Source organism: Nicotiana tabacum, chromosome 20, assembly GCF_000715075.1.
Source record: "Nicotiana tabacum cultivar K326 chromosome 20, ASM71507v2, whole genome shotgun sequence".
NCBI lineage: Eukaryota > Viridiplantae > Streptophyta > Magnoliopsida > Solanales > Solanaceae > Nicotiana > Nicotiana tabacum.
In genome coordinates this window covers 140622261-140628260 of record NC_134099.1, presented here as the reverse complement: position 1 = coordinate 140628260, position 6000 = coordinate 140622261, and positions in this window count along the sequence as shown.

The following is a 6000-nucleotide window of genomic DNA, read 5'->3' as shown; positions in this document are numbered from 1 at the left end:
GCAATTGGTTGCAGTATTTCTTAAGATGTGCAATGGGGTCACCGTGCCCATCATATTTCTCGAACTTTGGGGTCTTGAAACTCGCTGGCAGGGGCACGTGAGGGAACATGCATAGGTCGGCGTAAGAGACGCTCTTCTGTCTGCTCAATCCTTGCATATTCTTCAAACTTTGTTCAAGGCTTCTCATTCTCTTGGCAATCTCATTTTGTTCTGCAATTCTGGGGTTCTGATCCTGCCCGGGTGCAAGCTCGCACTGAGGCGGTAGAGGATTAGTGCTGGTAGCGAACCTAGTTGGTCCCATTGAGAACGATGATGCTTGGAATGTAAAAGAGGATGAGTCAAAGCTTGGCTTGTACGTGGCAGGCTGTGCCGTAATCGGGCAAGGCGATGTAGTAAAGATGTTCATGCTTGCATCGGTGGCTGACATTCGGGGATGAGGCTCAGAAGGCGATCCAGCAGAGAAGGCTGAGGTGGCTGGGTACCCGAATGGGGTAGCAGGATAATTTATGGGGACATTAGAAGTCCCACTTGACCTGGAGAATAATTCAGGGAACCCGGGGACGACACTTGGCGGCTCTTTCCCATTATTCCAGTCGTCCAGCATTTCCAACATGCGGAGCCGTAGGATTCTATTTTCCTCCGCAGTTGCGGATTCAGGTGTGAGGACGGCTGAGATCGAGCTCTCCTCGGAAACAGGGATTGTTTGCAATGGAATTTCTGAAGACATTTCCACACTTCCTTTTGACCTGGTGAAGTAAGTGTGAGTACTGCTTCTGGTCCTAACAACAGGTAGTTGAACACTTCTTCTTGACCTCGTGAAGTATGAGTGCGAGGCCAGACTTTCACCAAACCAACCGTCTTTTCCAAAAACCCTGGGGTACTCAACGACAAACGCACGATTAATTTGCAGCAAATAACAGATAGTCAATCTCACGTTGGGCATGATGCACCTATACAGTTAAGTGGATTACTACATGTTTGCTACAAGAGCATGCGTCATTCCGGCATTTTCCTCTTATTAGTTTTTCCCCCTTTTTTTTATTATTATATTTTTTTGTTTGCAGTAAAAGAAATGCGACCGGATCCGATGAGGATTGCCTACGTATCACGATGCCTACGTGAATCAGGTCATTACGTAGTTCGAAAAATACAAATGTGCGTAAAAGAAGCAACCTCTTTATTGTTGAAATGGTCTATTACAAACTACATTTTGCAAAAGAAAAAGCAAACTTTGAAAATAAACCTAGACTCAAAATAGACTAAAAATCACCCTGATGGGAAAAACAGGCAGAAGATGCTAAGATACGGACTTGACTTATGAGTGCATTATGGTTTTGAAAATTGGTGTCCGCGGGGCATCGTTCGGCCTCGCCGCGGTCCTAGGCGTGAGATCCTTCTCAAGTTGTTCCAGCTCATGCATAGTCTGCTTGACATAACCCATCACTGCCGAGAGGACGGTAACGCTGGTCATGTTCTCACATCGTAGACATCGTCTGGTGATGGCATGGGCAATGGCCTTGATCCTATCTCTGGTTTGCTTCTTCTCTACGAGTAGGCGTTTTATCTGATCGCTACATATCTTGAATACCTGAGCATCCTGCATATGCTGATTCTTCAGTCGCCGTACTTCTAACTTCATCTGGGCTAATAAGTCATACCAGTATCTGCTCTCAATTTGGAAATTCTTGGCCTGATCAGCTGCTTTGATCTCAAGTATAGCCATCTCTTTCTTCATTTTGGCAACAGTTTTCTCGTGGTCGCGTTTCGATTGGTTCAAATGTCGGCGATGCTTCTCTATTCTTATTCCCCACTGTGCCTTGAGCTTTGCCATAATCTTTCCCGATTCTTCTAAACCATCTCGCCACTCCGCGACTTCTCTTTTTAAACCCTTAATCAACTGCTGGTCTGATCGACTTCTGGGCTGTTCATCAAGAGACAATCTCAATTTTTGGATTTGGGCCTTAAGTTCTCCATTCTCTTGGACCAATTTATTCTTTTCACTTCGATCCGCCGCGATTTGTATGCTGTTATTGAACTTCAGACTATCAATTTGTAGCTTCAAATCACCGATCTCTGCCCGATACCCCTTTTCTTTTGCTAACCAATTCCATTGCCCTTGGGATGATTCTACAAAGTCTTTGAGATGCGGTCTCTTAGCTGGTCTTTCGCAAGACAGGTCGCCTCTGAACCAAGCGTGATACCCTGGGGCAACTTCCCCTTTTGCTATATCCATCACACAAGTTCTTGCCGTCAGATGTTGGCACTCACTCCAGATTTGGCGAACTTCTTCTTCGGGGAAACGACCATCTGGACTGATCTCAATCACTTGGGTACTCAGATCTTCATCTTTCGGCACCACTTGATACCTCCCAAGTTGCCTCAAAACCCGATATGGGGCGTAGGGTTGGATGCTTTTAAGTCCCATCAACAGAAAGTGGGGCCTGGTTGCTGGCATGTATATGATTTCCTCAACAGGCGACCATCCGAGCATCCATTGGATTTGGCTAGCAGTGAGAGTTCGGAAAAATGAGGTCCATGATGTGACGCCCTCAGGTAGATTGAAACCTTTGACTCTAGTGTAGAATTCTCCAATGCAAGTCTTCTCAGGCGAACCGTAACCCAAGAGCGGAGAGCGGCGGCATAAGTGATCGGTCATCCATATTTGCAACAGTAGGTTACATCCTTCGAAAAAGTCGCCCCTGGCTCGACAAGCAGTGAGAGCCCGAAAAATGTCAGCCATAATCATAGGCGCTAGAGTACTCTTATCTTGGGTGAGCAAAGTACTGACAACCCCAGTTATTTTTAGATCGATGTTGCCGTCCTTCCTCGGGAACACTATAAGACCTAAGAAGGCCGTCATGAAAGCTAACTGCCTGTGTTTGTCCCACTTTTGTCGGTTGCCTTTACTACATAGTTTGAAATCCGGCTTATTGAACCCGCCTTCATGACCGTATCTAGCATACATGAGATGGAGACTGCAGAAACCTTTGGCAAGATCTGGATGGTGAAATGTTCGGGGTATTTTCAGAAAATCCAAAAACCGGTGTACCGTGACGGCCCTAGGTGCAATCAAGTACTTGAACCTTAACGGAGCTTCATCACCCCCAATTTATCCCGCTATTTCTTCCAACGTCGGGGTGAGTTCGAAGTCCGAAAAATGGAATACATTGTGCGCCGAATCCCAGTAAGTGACCAATGATCTGATAATATCGCCCCGAGGCCGAATGTCTAGTAAATCCGGGAGATTTTTCAGATATTTCCTCACTTTGCCTTGCCCCTCCTTGCCTAAATCGTTCCACCATAATCGCAACTCAAAAGGGATCTTGGTCATTATTGAAAATGGTTCGTTTTGTATCGTGCTCATCCTGCACATTTATTTAGGGTGATAAACTTATTAGACTCAAAAATTAAAATTATCTAGATTTTTTTTTTTGCAAAAACGAGAGGTTGGACCCGCCGAGGGTTGCCTACGTATCTCACCCCGTGCGAGAATCAAACCGGCGTAGTTCGGTCAGATCAAAATAGGGGAAACAAAAATAAAATCCTTTAAAGAAAAGAAGAATAATCCCTTTTTTCTGAAATTTTGTTATATGTTTTGTTTTTCATTTTATTATTTATTTTCGAAAAGAGACCAAGGAAATATTTACACATTTTAAATTTCCTCTCTTTTTTTTTGAAATTTTGAAAATCTTTTAAAGCGGTGCTACAAATGAAACAATAAAATTTTTTTTTGATTTTTTATTTATATTTTTTTTTGATTTTGAAAGTGATTAAAAGGAATAGTCAAACTGAAAGGCAAGCTTTTTTTCATCATTTTTTGTATATTTTAGAAAATTCCGGTTAGGTTTGACATTACTCGGACATGGTTTTTTTTCAAAAGAATAAGTAATTATCTCCCTACCCTGCTATTCTTTTTTTTTTGAAAATTTTTCGGAAACCGGTCAACATGCAGATCTGAAGCAAATAGATGCGCAGAACAAACGGGATGCAGCAGGATGGTCTTTTCATTCCAGGTTGCCTGTCCTAGACGGACCCAACCCCTGTGTTGAGTCCCCTATGTCAAATGCAACATGATGCAGATAAGCGTTCCTACTAGGGATCCGGCATGAGGTTTCGTTATACTAGGTTTATAACCTGGGTAGATGTTCTAGACTGTGTACCCGAGCGGACAACTCGAGTCGAGGAGGGGCAACTTACCGGGAACCAAAAGGCCGTCCGGCTTCGTAACTTATCCGTCCTCTTTCTTATTTCAGGTATCGACACTAACAGAATAGGGAGCCTCGACCAGCGAGCTTCTCCCCGGAGGTGAAGAGAGAAGGGTTCGGCACAATTTATATACAGTTCAGATAATATCAAAGCAGTAAAAAAAACAAACAGTGCAGCACGTTATGTCAAAACATGTAATAAATATCAGATAATAAAGTCAAATATAACAATTATTCTAAGCTCGAATTCTTGAACCCTGAACCGGAGATTCTGGGTCCAACAACAGGAATCCCCAGCAGAGTCGCCAGAGCTGTCACACCTCCTTTTCGCGCGCCCGGCCCCGAAGGATAAGTGCGCGGGTGGAGTTTTTTCCAATTTAAGTGACAATATTCGAAATGGAATTATTTATTTAATTCAGAGTCGCCACTTGGGAAAGGTTTGGCTTTTGGTGTCCCAAGTCACCGGTTTATCTTGAATCCCAAATCGAGGAAATTTTCGACTTTTCCAAATGAAGTCTGCGAACCAGAAATTCTAAGTAAGGAATTCTGTTGACCCGAGGGAAGGTGTTAGGCACCCTCGAATCCCGTGGTTCTAGCACGGTCGCTTAAATTGTTATAATGGCTAAATATCTGATTTAAATACATGTTATGACTTACGTGCTTTTATTAAGTTTAAACCACTTTTATTATTATCATTTATTTTTATAGAATTGCAACGTCGTGAAAATGCATATCGAACCACGTCACAATCAATGCACCCGTAGTTGTTAACACATTTCGACTCCGTTGGGATTAGGATTTGGGTCACATCAATGTGCACCCGAATTTTAAGAATGTAATTCAATTAAGCTGCGCCTAAAGAGCCTAACGCGTTATTATCTTTGGGAAAGGCCATGAAATTCACTAAACGGCCTGTCCCAAATTCTAAATATTTATTATGTTTAGTTATTGAGGGCCCCGCAATTGGCATTTTTATTTGGCGAGGCTCATCTCATTATTTTAGAAAAGGATATCCTGAAGCGACTACATTTCTATTACATTTGTCTCTAAAAATAAAAAGAGAAAGATACTAAACTTACTTGTTTGAACAACTAACATACTAAATCTCGACTATGTGGGACGAGTCCGGATTTTGCTTGATTACCTAATTGGTTGCTTATGAGGTGAGAATTATTTCATGCCTTGTCTTCAAAGAGTGAATAAACTTTGTTAATTTGATAAGGGAGATTGTAAGCAAACAAATAACACATACTAAATTTAACATTAAACAAACCTTAAGCTTGAATTTCAAAATTAACTTATTTAGGCTTGATAAATGAAATCGGCTATTTATTAAGAAAGACTACTATTAATTAGATTCGAAAAATGCCTATTAGTTTTCCTCAAAAGTCATCGCATTATTTCGAAACAATGAATCTATATTGAAGCCCATATCGAACCTATATAGGAACAAGTAATCTAACAAAAGGGTTGGCATACATTATCACCCTGTTATCGTAACGCTACATGAGAATTAGTTTGGGGTACACTTATCTTGAAATTAAATGGAACCGAATGTAACAGATTTGATAGTTCAGAGATCTAGACAAAATACGTACGGATGCTTGCCATGATTCTATGTTATAATGTCATAACTAAAACAAAACCTAATGGTTGTATGCATTAAAACACGTCCGATCTAACAAACAAATGCTATCTAGTAGTTCGTCTCAAATCAGAATGTATGTTAACCCATACAGAGTATTTGTAGTTTGAAATTAAACAAGTACAGGCCAAACTAACATTCGACCTATTT